At 41.3% G+C, this 12,283-nt stretch overlaps 1 protein-coding gene across 1 annotated transcript in view; it reads right to left on the bottom strand.

Moving 5' to 3' along the window:
- The window catches only part of DERA (deoxyribose-phosphate aldolase (putative)), a 119,828-nt gene that overhangs the window by 107,102 nt on the left and 443 nt on the right, over window positions 1-12,283 (bottom strand). The window lies entirely within an intron of this gene.

Below are 12,283 nucleotides of genomic sequence, written 5' to 3'. Positions count from 1 at the left end.
TAGGCCAACTTTTTCATTCTCCTCTTTCACTTTCATCAAGAGGGTCTTTAGTTCCTCTTCACTTTCTGCCATAAGGGTGGTGTCATCTGCATATCTGAGGTTATTGATATTTCTCCCGGCAATCTTGATTCCAGCTTGTGCTTCTTCCAGCCCAGCATTTCTCATGATGTACTTTGGTTGGTAAACCTATTTATCACCTCCTGATTGCCCCACTGGGTTTCCCTGGTGGTGAAGTATCCACCTATCAATGCAGGAGACTTGAGTTCAATCCCTGGGTTGGGAGAATCCCCTGGAGAAGGAAATGGCAACCCACTCCAGTACTATTGCCTGGGAAATCTCACGGACAGAGGAGCCTGGCAGGTTACAGTCCATAGGATTACAAACAGTCAGAAACAAAAACCACCATAATGCATACTCTCCCCATTATCAATGTCCCCCCTACAGTGGCACAATTACTACAAGAGATAAATGTATGCTGTCATGCATCCTTTTCACCAACTTGTAAAGTACAAGCCAGTGCACTGGAGTCCCCTACCAAGGTCACATAGCCAGATGCTGCCAGGGTATGGACCAAAATGCTTGGGTCCTAATTCTGTGTGCTTTCCAGAAAAACCACAATGCATAAAGCTGGTGAAGCATACACAGCCAAGCACAGATCCCTGGACATTCACTGTGTAGGCTGCCTGAGTTTACTTGGCTTGTAAAAGTACTACTGTCAGCATCAAAACAATTGCACTCTCTTTCAGAAGCAGAGAGAACTCTGCTTTGTTTCTAAGACATCTCCCACATTAGCACCAATGCTTATTGCCTGGACTCTGCATATTAAACACTAACTTCTACAACTTCTCTATTTTATGTAATGACTAGTGGCACCCCACTCCAGTACTCTTGCCTGGAAAATCCCATGGACGGAGAAGCCTGGTAGACTGCAGTCCATGGGGTCACTAAGAGTCGGGCACGACTGAGCGACTTTTCACTTTCATGCATTGGAGAAGGAAATGGCAACCCCCTCCAGGATTCTTGCCTGGAGAATCCCAGGGACAGAGGAACCTAGTGGGCTGCTGTCTTTGGGGTCGCACAGAGTCAGACATGACTGAAGCGACTTAGCAGCAGCAGTAGCAGCAGTGTAATACTATAACCAGTCAATCAATATTCCTCTGCAGACTGAAATTGTGACTTTTTCTTCCTGGAGTCAGATCCATGAGGTGTTGCCACTGATAAAAACCCACGCGAGATCTTCATTTGTCTCACCCAAGAGATTTCCCACAGTACTTTTAAATGATTACCCAAAGGTCAGTAATAAATACCATGTTGATGGGTTCATGATTTGAAACAGGGCAATTGCACATCCCAAGGATGAGCCAAGTCTGCTTTCCTTGGCCAGAGTGAAGCTTTATGCTTTCCCAGTTTTAAAGTTTGATGAAGAGGTTTCTCAAGGGTGGGACATCCCAACTTGTATGGCCCTGGTCTCTTTCACAAAGACACAACAATGCTGAATATACACCAGTTACTCTACATATTTGTGCTGGATAGAAGGATTTGAGAGTATAATAATGATTACTTCCTGAAAGAATCAACACTTTTTGCAAAAGAAAAATAAACTCTGCTTAGAGAGACATGGAAGACTGAAATATGTTGCTTTCTTTCTAAAAAATTATCAGAAGCATTTAAGTTCCTCCTTAAATACTGAAGAAAATAAAACAATTTCCCCTCAAAAATGCCAAAATGCACAGAGCTGGAGCTACTTTACCAAATACAAGTGTAAAGAGGATTGTACCCTTCCTCCCTGAGTCCACAATACAAACTTAATGTGTAATCTCCAACGAAATACGAATATGTTCGTTTTCCCACCAGAAAATTAACTAAATTACTCTTTGTGGTAGACAACAGCATGTCTTTGGGTATTAGATCTTCAGGGTCTGTCCCCTCCAGTCTCTGAGATCATGGAGAAGATGCTCTCAGGTCAGTTTCCAAAATCATCACAAAGACCACTAATCACATTTTTCTATTAGCCAGAGGCATTATTTGAATAAAATGTGCTCCATTTCAGATGTAATGCACTTTTCAGATAAATACACCCACTTAACTGTCCTACACTCCTGATGCTTCCAACACTGCCTTCACAATATGCTTTAGACATCATGCAACATATTTCAACTAGAAAATAAAAGGATAAATTCTCCCCAAATTTGCTTACAGAAACTTAGCTAACCAAAGATTAAAAAAAAAAAAAACCTATGACATATAAAGATATTAATATTAAGGCAAAAGTGACATAAAAAGGATTTATCAAAAAATAATCTAGTCATCCCTTGGTATCCACAGGATTGGTTCTGGGAGTCTTGTAGATATCAAGATCTGTGGATGCTCAAACATCTTACAGAAAATGGCACAGTACCACCAGCCCTTCACAGATGCAAAACCTGTGGATACACGCCAACTGAACAGTCATTGAAGGTTCTCTGAAACTCCAATTAATCTGGGTCACTCTGGCTTACTGCAGGGTTCTGAATCTGCAGTGTTCCTAAGAACCTTCTGGGGAGCTTGTGAAAATGCAAGTTCCTGGGCTTCTCCTCTCATATGTATAGTTAAAGCTACTGTAGAGGTCAGGAATCTGCCTCTTTTAAACTTTTTATTTTATATTGGAGGGTTGTTGTTTAGCCACCCAGTCTGACTCTTTGTGACCCCATGGACTGTAGCTCACCAGGTTCCTCTGTTCAAGGGATTTCCCAGCCAAGAATACTGGAATGGGTTGCCATTTCCTTCTCCAGGGGATCTTTCCAACCCAGGGATCAAACCTGCATCTCCTGCATTGGCAGGCAGATTCTTTACTACTGAGCCACTATGGAAGCCCGTATTGGAGTACAGCCAATTAACAATATTGTGATAGTTTTAGGTGAACAGCAGAGCAACTCATCCATACATATACATATATCCATTCTCCCCCTGAACTCCCCTCCGGGCTGCCACATAACACTGAGCAGAGTTCCCTGTACTATACAGTAAGGTCCTTATTGCTTAACCATTTTAAATATAATAGTGTGTACATATCCATCCCCAACTCCCTAACTATCCCTTCCCCCCAGCAACCGTAGGTTCATTCTCTAAGTCTGTGAGTCTGTTTTATAAGTTCCTTTGTATCATTTCCTTTTAGATTCTGCATATAAGGGAGCTCATACAATATTTTCCCTTCTCTGTCTAACGAGGAGGGAGGTAATGCTGCATATTGGAATAAATCAACAAAGAGAGAGCTTCATGTCCAGTACCACCTGCAACAGTCATGTGCCCACAGGTTTAACTTCCTTAGTTCTCCATTTACTCGTCTGTAACACAGGGATGTTAAACTGATACCTAAGAGGCCTTCCTGCTAGGAAACTGTGACATGTTAAAAAAAAAAAGTAGCCTTATAAACATGGACACTAATTATTTTCCTAGAAAACAGTGTTTGACTATTCCTAGGTAATGTTTATACATAGATCTCTACATCAGAGGGACTTCCCTGGTGGCTCAGATGGTAAAGCGTCTGCCTACAATGCAGGAGACCTGGGTTCAATCCCTGGGCCAGGAAGATCCCCTAGAGAAGGAAATGGCAACCCACTCCAGTATTCTTGCCTGGAAAATCCCATGGTTGGAAGAGCCTGGTAGGCTACAGTCCATGGGGTCATAAAGAGTCAGACACGACTGAGCGACTTTCTTTTCTACATCAGAGATAAACAGTCTCTCTACCCGAAACATGCCAGACACTGAATGAAACCACACACTCACACACACATACACACACACACACACACACACACACCACCCCCTACCTTGTGGCCATGGGGCAGGAGTTGAGTCCACTAGGTGCTCAGTTGAAAAGCTTATCTGAACCGAGATTACAAGAGCAGTTAATTTGGATTATTTCCGCCCAACATTAAAGGCCACAATCCCGACATTATTAACCACAGTCCAAGAGAACCAAAGCACCAGCTAAGTGGCACCTTTTTAGGAAGGAACTACTGGAGGCTGCTCTTATCTCAGACTCTGCTTTAGGGGAGGAAGGCCTGACTCTACAAAGAGAGTCAGAACTTGCAGCCTGGAGTGTCTCCACACTTAAAAAAAGTCTGTATAGTTTGCTGGAATGGAGATGAAACATTTATCCTTCTCGTGCGACCACGCTGGTTTCCAGGGAGCTGCCTGTGAACGGCTGAGGCGGGCGGAGAAGAGATACAACTGCAGACACGCACACGACACACACCAAAGTTAACTGAAACATTTCAAAGTGCCTTTTCATGCCTTTAACTCAAAGATGAACACATTTCAAGGTGACCCAATCCTCCAGTGACAGGCAGTGTTTTAAAAGGGCCGACGCTCTCCACTTAAACAATTTCTAGTGACACGTCTAAACCGCGTCCTCCAGGGCTCTCTGCGCTGTCTCGCTGACTAGTCTTTCTTTCCTGGCAGAGGCATCCCGTTTCACATGAGCGCTTGAAGTCTGTCTTCCCTTCTAACAATTAAAACTCACAGAGCTCAGATGCTTTATTTTTTTAACTTAGCAGGCACCATGCAGGACTGTTAATTATTTAATTATACCACAGACACAAATGATTCCCTTATAGTGCTTTCTAGTTACTAAAATCATGAATCACATGTGCTTCCTCAGTCGTGTCTGACTCTTTGTGACCCCATGGACTGTAGCCCACCAGGTTCCTCTGTCCATGAGATTTTTCAGGCCAGAATCCCGGAGTGGGTTGCCATTTCCTCCTCCAGGGGATCTTTCCAATCCGGGTATCGAACCCACGTGTTCTGCGTCACTTACATTGGCAGGCAGATTCTTTACCACTGAGCCACGTGGGAAGCCATTTATCAAAATAGTATCAGAATAATAAAAGATAGCCTTATCACTCGTGCTTATAAGCAAAGGGTAAAAGACTTTTAAGGTAAAATCAAAGTTCAAGTTCAGAAAAGGAGGTCCCATTTAAAATCTAAAAGTATGGAAATTCTCTGGTGGTGCAGTGGGTAACACTCTGAGCTCCCAATGCAGGGGACCTGAGTTCAGTCCCTGGTCAGGGAACTAGATTCCACTCCCACAGCCATGAGTCCATAAGACCCAGCACAGCCTAAACAAATAAATAAAATATTTTTTCAAAAACCTACAAGTGTATATAATTATATATTGACTCTGTGTATGAATTTCATACATAGAATATGAAGGACTTTTTTCTTCTTTCTTCACTAAAATAGTATGGTTAGTCATTATAGAATGAGAAGATTGCACTAGAAATCTGAAAATTGGGTTCCTATAGTTAATGAAACATGCCAGGCTGTTTTGGGTCAGTTCCTTTGCAGAAACTACTCCCTGTCAAAAACATCCTTTCCAAAAACCTGCTCTGGACTACCTGTAAATTCCTCTGTAACTTTCCAATGTGATTATTTCTATATGGCACGAGTTTGAACAAACTCCAGGAGATGGTGAAGGATGGGAAAGCCTGGTGTGCTGCAGACCACAGGGTCACAAAGAGTCAGACACAACTGAGCGACTAAACAATAACAACAACAATATGGCCACTGTATCCTCCTGTGATCATTTTTTATACATGACAGTCTCCTTTAGTTGACTGTGAGCTTCAGGAAAGCAGAGACCAGGCTATGCTCATTTTGGCAGCCTAACCATTATCATGAGCAACAAGGAACAAGTGCCAGGAACAGCAGGAACTCTACTTTGCTCTTTTTTTTTTTAATGTGTGTAAGTTTATAATAAATAAGAATAAATTTTTTAAATGTATTCTGGTCCCTGTCCTCTCCTAACAATTATCCTAAACCCTACCCCCACCCTGGGAAGCAGGGAGAGTCATTGAGCCAGAGAACCACCTGCTGGGGGGTATCAATGTGGGCAGCAGCCTGATGCAGCAGTTGGAGTACAGGCTGGATGCAGGTGCCCAGCACAGGGGGTCAGAACTTGAGAAAGTTGAGAAGAACGTCTACTGGGCATGGAGTATGTACAACCCAGCATGTGAAGGGTTTCAAACATGCAAAGGAAGAAAAACTGAATAAATCTGTGATGCTGGTCTGGAATTGGAAGAATCGGTGTGAATTCATGGTTTTCACTATACAGAGAGATATAGATAGATGATAAGTAGGTAGTTATAGAAGTAAATGTGTGTGTGTGTGTGTGTACACAGTCTAACTCTACCAAGTGAGGGGCTTAGGAGCAGGGACACACCAGTCTCCACACCTACTGCCCAGATCATGGCTTCTAAACACCATTATCCACTGAAAAAAACATTCCTTGGAGAAAGGGCTGACTCTAGTGCTGGACAGGAAAAGTATTGAAAGTGAAAGTGTAGTCACTCAGTAGTGTCTGACTGTCTGCAACCCCATGAACTGTATGTAGCCCACCAGGCTCTTCTGTCCACGGAATCTCCAGGCAAGAATTCTGGAGTGGGTTGCCATGCCCTTCTCCAGGCAATCTTCCTGACCCAGGGATTGCACCTGGGCATCCCACATTTCAGGCAGATTCTTTACCATCTGAGTCACCAGGGGAAGTATTAGGTTGGCCAAAAAGTTCATTTGGGCTTTCCCGTAAGATGTTATGGAAAAATCAGAACAAACTTTTTAGCCAATCCAATATAAGAGAAGCCTAGAACACCTTGTTAAGCCAAGAAAGAATGAAGTACTTCAAAAATAATGAGACATGTTAAAAACAGAGAGGAGCTAGGATAAAGAGAATCCCATCAGCAAAACCTCAACAATTTCAATATTAAATAATAATAGTAAAAACTACAACCCATTTGAAAAAAAAATAGGAAACCTCAAATGTATACTAATATAAACAAACATAAATAAATGGAAAATTTGCAGAGAAACAGGGTACTTAGTTTCAAAGTACCACAACACAAAAGACACATGAATTACAAAGGTTAAAAAGTAACTTTACAGTGGTGAAGCCTAGGAGACAACACCTTAATTGAATGATCAAAATGAACGTCAATAATGAGACAAATCAATATCATGGGCTACTTAATAGGATGCAATGAGAAGTATGTAGCATCATTCCTGTGAAATTCCTGCCAAGGATACATAATCTAAATCTAACCACAAAACAAACATGGCAAACAGAAACAGAGGAACAGTCTTTAAAACAACTGGCCTCTGTGCTGCAGAAGTCAACAAAACACAAAGCAATCATTTCAGCCTGAAGACAACTAAAGAGACATGACGATTCAAGGCAACACACGATATTAAAGTGAATTTTTTTGAACTAAACAAACATTATTTGGACAACTGGCTAAACTTGAAGTTTGTGGGCTGGATGATAATAATAAATTCATGTTAAAGTTTTCAATTTGAGGACTTTCAATTTGAGGTGTTGTTGCAGTCTTTGAGGAAATTGCCCTTGTTGTTGTTACTGTTGTTCAGTCACTCAGTTCAGTTCAGTTCAGTCGCTCAGTCGTGTCGGACTCTGCGACCCCATGAATCGCAGCACTCCAGGCCTCCCTGTCCATCACCAACTCCTGGAGTTCACTCAAATTCACATCCATCGAGTCAGTGATGCCATCCAGCCATCTCATCCTCTGTTGGCCCCTTCTCCTCCTGCCCCCAATCCCTCCCAGCATCATAGTCTTTTCCAATGAGTCAACTCTTCACACGAGGTGGCCAAAGTACTGGAGTTTCAGTTTTAGCATCATTCCTTCCAAAGAACACCCAGGACAGATCCCCTTTAGAATGGACTGGTTGGATCTCCTTGCAGTCCAAGGGACTCTCAAGAGTCTTCTCCAACACCACAGTTCAAAGGCATCAATTCTTCCTCGCTCAGCTTTCTTCATAGTCCAACTCTCACATCCATACATGACTACTGGAAAAACCAAAGCCTTGACTAGACGGACCTTTGTTGGCAAAGTAATGTCTCTGCTTTTGAATATGCTATCTAGGTTGGTCATAACTTTCCTTCCAAGGAGTAAGCGTCTTTTAATTTCAGGGCTCCAGTCACCATCTGCAGTGATTTTGGAGCCCAAAAAAAACAAAGTCTGACATTGTTTCCACTGTTTCCCCATCTATTTGCCATGAAGTGATGGGACCGGATGCCATGATGTTCATTTTCTGAATGTTGAGCTTTAAGCCAACTTTTTTACTCTCCTCTTTCACTTTCATCAAGAGGCTTTTTAGTTCCTCTTCACTTTCTGCCATAAGGGTGTCCAAATCTTTGCAATCCCATAAACCGCAGCACTCCAGGCTTTCCTGTCCTTCACTGTCTCCCAGAGTTTGCTCAAACTCATCTCCATTGAGTTAATGACGCCATATCTCATCCTCTGTCATCCCCTTCTCCTCAGTCCTCAATCTTTCCCAGCACCAGGGTCTTTTCCAATCAGTTAGCTCTTCATATCAGGTGGCCAAAGTACTAGAACATCAGTTTTGGCATCAGTCCTTCCAATGAATATTCAAGGTTGATTTCCTTTAGGATTGACTAGTTTGATCTCCTTGAAGTTCAAGGGGCTCTCAAGAGTCTTCTCTGTTATGGTAACTCATTTAAGGTACAGTTTAGGCATAACTCAGAGAAGGCAATGGCACCCCACTCCAGTACTCTTGCCTGGAAAATCCATGGATGGAGGAGCCTGGTAGGCTGCAGTCCATGGGGTCGATAAGAGTCGGACACGACTGAGCGACTTCACTTTCACTTTTCTCTTTCATGCATTGGAGAAGGAAATGGCAACCCACTCCAATATTCTTGCCTGGAGAATCCCAGGGACGTGGGAGCCTGGTGGGCTGCCGTCTATGGGGTTGCACAGAGTCGGACACGACTGAAGCGACTTAGCAGCAGCAGCAGCAGCAGGCATAACTATCTAATTTCTTTAAAAGACAAAAATAAATGGAAAGTAACAGCATATCACATTTGCACTTATTATAACTGCAGCTTGGCTCAATGCAGCTAGCCATCGGACCTAGTTCTGTGAAGGCAGGGACTCCCCTTGTCCATGTTGTATCCCTAGAGCCCAGGTAATATCAACCAGTTCACAACTGTTACTCAATAACAACTTTTGGATGAATAAATGTATTTCGTAAAAAAAATTTCATCTTGCTTCTTGGTTTAGCAACTAATCCAAAGCTGATCTCCTTTATCTGTATTTTAAGCAAATAAATTGCCTTGTCTGTTCTGACTTGAATTACAAAAAACGTTTCTACAGAGCAAAACAGTTTTCTCAGTAATCATGGCTCCTGATCATTTCAATTTAAATATATGCCTAAAACAATTTCTTTTCACTGCAAAACAGGAAATTCACAGAATTGTCCCCATCCTGTCTCAGCTAAAAATCAGTTTTCAAGGAGTTTTTTTTTCTTTTTCTTTTCTGTTTTTCAGAAATCTTTGAAAATTTCCTTTCTGTACACAAGAGCTTGGCTTCCAATAGGTCAGCAGGTAAAGTCTTCCTGCAATGCAGGAGATGCAAGTTCGATCCCTGGGTTGGGAAGATCCCCTGGAGAAGGGAATGGCAACCCACTCCAGTACTCTTGCCTGGAGAATCCCACAGACAGAGGAGCCTGGTGGGCTACAGTTTATGGAGTCACAGAGTTGGAGATGACTTAGCAACTAAAGAATAACAACAACAAAGGGCCAAAGGTGCACCACAGAACTATAAAGATTATAGTTAAATAGATTATATCTTTTTCTTTGAGCAGTGTTGGCTGTAAGTGGGTAGGTGACAGCTGTGTCTTCCTATGAAGAAGGCTTCCTAATCAGAAGAAAAAAGAACCCTAGAGCTGGTCTAGCTTTTGAGCAGCCTGTGGCTTTGGCCTAGGTGCTTGCTTTCTTGAGTGTGGCTCCTGGACCTACAGCATTAACATTAGGTGACAGCTCATTAGAAATACAAATTGAGATCTCAATGAATCAGAAGCTCTGGACATGGGGCCCAACCTTTCCAGTGGTCCTGAAATGCACTCAGGTTTGAGAACCATAGGTCAATCTATAATCTAATTATAATCAAGCTGTGAAGTGAAAGTCACACAGTCGTGTCCAACTCTTTTCAACCTCCTGGACTGTACAGTCCATGGAATTCTCCAGGCCAGAATACTGGAGTGCATAGCCTTTCCCTTCTCCAGGGGATCTTCCCAATCCAGAGATCAAACCCAGGTCTCCCACTTTGCAGGCGGATTCTTTACCAGCTGAGCCACAAAGGAAGCCTAAGAATACTGGAGTAAGCAGCCTATCCCTTCTCCAGGGGATCTTCCCAACCCAATAAAAGATTAAAAGTTCATTTCTTTAAAAAAAAGTTAGTGTTTATTTCAAAAGACTAAGACACTAAGTAATATACTGCATAAATTAATACTGAATGATTTTTTCCCACTACATAAATATTTCAAATAACTTATTTTAGCATTTTAGGCTAAATCTCTGTCTGGATTAATGATTAATACCAGTGAAGGAAAAACATCCAAGAAATATATCTGATGTTATTTAAACAAAGAGAATAAAACAAAACTATGAGCATTTAAATAGCTGCATAAAAATTACATGTACTATTATTCTACACAGCAATTGGTTTTTGTTTACAAAAACCAATTTTTCTAAAGTTTCTACACAGCAATTGTTTTTCTCTTGTCTATACTGTTATTTTTCAACAAAGAAATGGATATGATTCTAATTCTTGGAAATAAAATTTTCTATGTCAATTATAACTCAAAAAAAAAAAGCAAACAATGGTTTACTTGTGCTTCTTGAAAGAAAAAGTTCTATGTTTTGGTGAAACAGTAGTGCATCAAATGGTAAACAGAGTCACAGCCATACCCTGAAGATACCAAGGTGACTAAGGCCTATGCCCATTCTTATCCTCCATCCATCATCTTTCTGGATCTTCCAATCTAGGAAACTTCTTTTTTTACTAAAGTCCACATTTCAAAGATACAACTTGAGTTTAAAATATAACCTACTAAAGGGCAGTGAGTAAAGGTGACTCAATGTGGTGAGGAAATCACCTGCCTTCATAAAGACAAGCTTCTACCATTCGACCATCTCATGAAATCCAGATGGTTCTGGACCATCTCATGAAATCCAAGCTGTTTAATGAGAACAACCACTTAAAGAGAGAAAAAAAAAGTACCCATATGTATTATATAAATTCATAGCTAATTTTCACAAAATTGGCCCCTAAAAATAGCATTCTCCTTATATTATTGTATACTTACTTGGCATATTGTGAGTACTATTATATACTATTTGTGAGTACCTAGTAAACTATTATATACCTTATACTTACTATATATGTGGTGTATAATCGTTTACTAGGTACTCACAAATAGTATGTGTGCGTGTGTTAGTCACTTAGTCGTTTCCGACTCTTTGCAACCCCATGGACTGTAGCCCACCAGGTTCCTCTGTCCAAGGAATTCTCCAGGCAAGAATACTGGAGTGGGTCACCATTTTCTTCTCCACACAAATAGTATATAATAGTAAGTATATGGTATATAATAGTTTACTAGGTGCTCACAATGTATCAGTTAACACCCTCTCATTTAATCTCCAAACCACCTTATGAGACAAGTGCTACTATTATAACCATTTAACAGATTAAGAAATTTAAGCAGAGTAAGTTATTTGCCCAAAGTCACACAGCTAAAGTGAAGATTCAGAATACAGATAAGCAAGCTATCATACTTAAACTAAGATCCCTAACCTTTGGCTCCGTCATGGTTTTGCTATGTCTGAATTACAAATTTTTCACATTCAGGAAAATCAAAACTAGGTTTTCTTGCCAGAAATATTTGATAATATCAATGAAATGAAATAAATGGCAAAATAATACAAGCATTTTTAGAAATCATTGTACCTATAAAATCATACAATTTCCATTAAATTATATAATCCAAGGACGGACTATATAGTGCCAGGTGGCGCTAGCGGTAAAGAATCCGCCTCACAATGCAAGAAAATTTAAGAGATGCAGGTTCGATCCCTGGGTCGGGAAGATCCCCCGGAGGAGGAAATAGCAACCCACTCCAGTACTCCTGTCTGGAGAATCCCATGGATACAGGAGCCTACAATCAGCAGTGTCACAGAGTCGGACACGACGGAAGTGACTTAGCATACAGCACACAGTCCAGAGACCTCACAACTTTTTCAACAGTACGACCGCTCTGGACATAGAGCTGTGCCAACAATAACCCATGGAAAGCCAGCATTAAATAGCGCAAGGTAATTCTGTTAATACGCAACAGAGGTTTTCATCTGGTTTGTTTGCGGGTCTTTGGGTTTTTTTGGTTACTGCTGTTGTTCTTTGCAACCAGGTGAACGAATGAGCTGAAAGATCAAAGTCGA

Source organism: Bison bison, unplaced genomic scaffold, assembly GCF_000754665.1.
Source record: "Bison bison bison isolate TAMUID 2011002044 unplaced genomic scaffold, Bison_UMD1.0 scf7180017864390, whole genome shotgun sequence".
Classification (NCBI taxonomy): Eukaryota; Metazoa; Chordata; class Mammalia; order Artiodactyla; family Bovidae; genus Bison; species Bison bison.
This window is presented reverse-complemented; position numbering and strand designations above follow the sequence as displayed.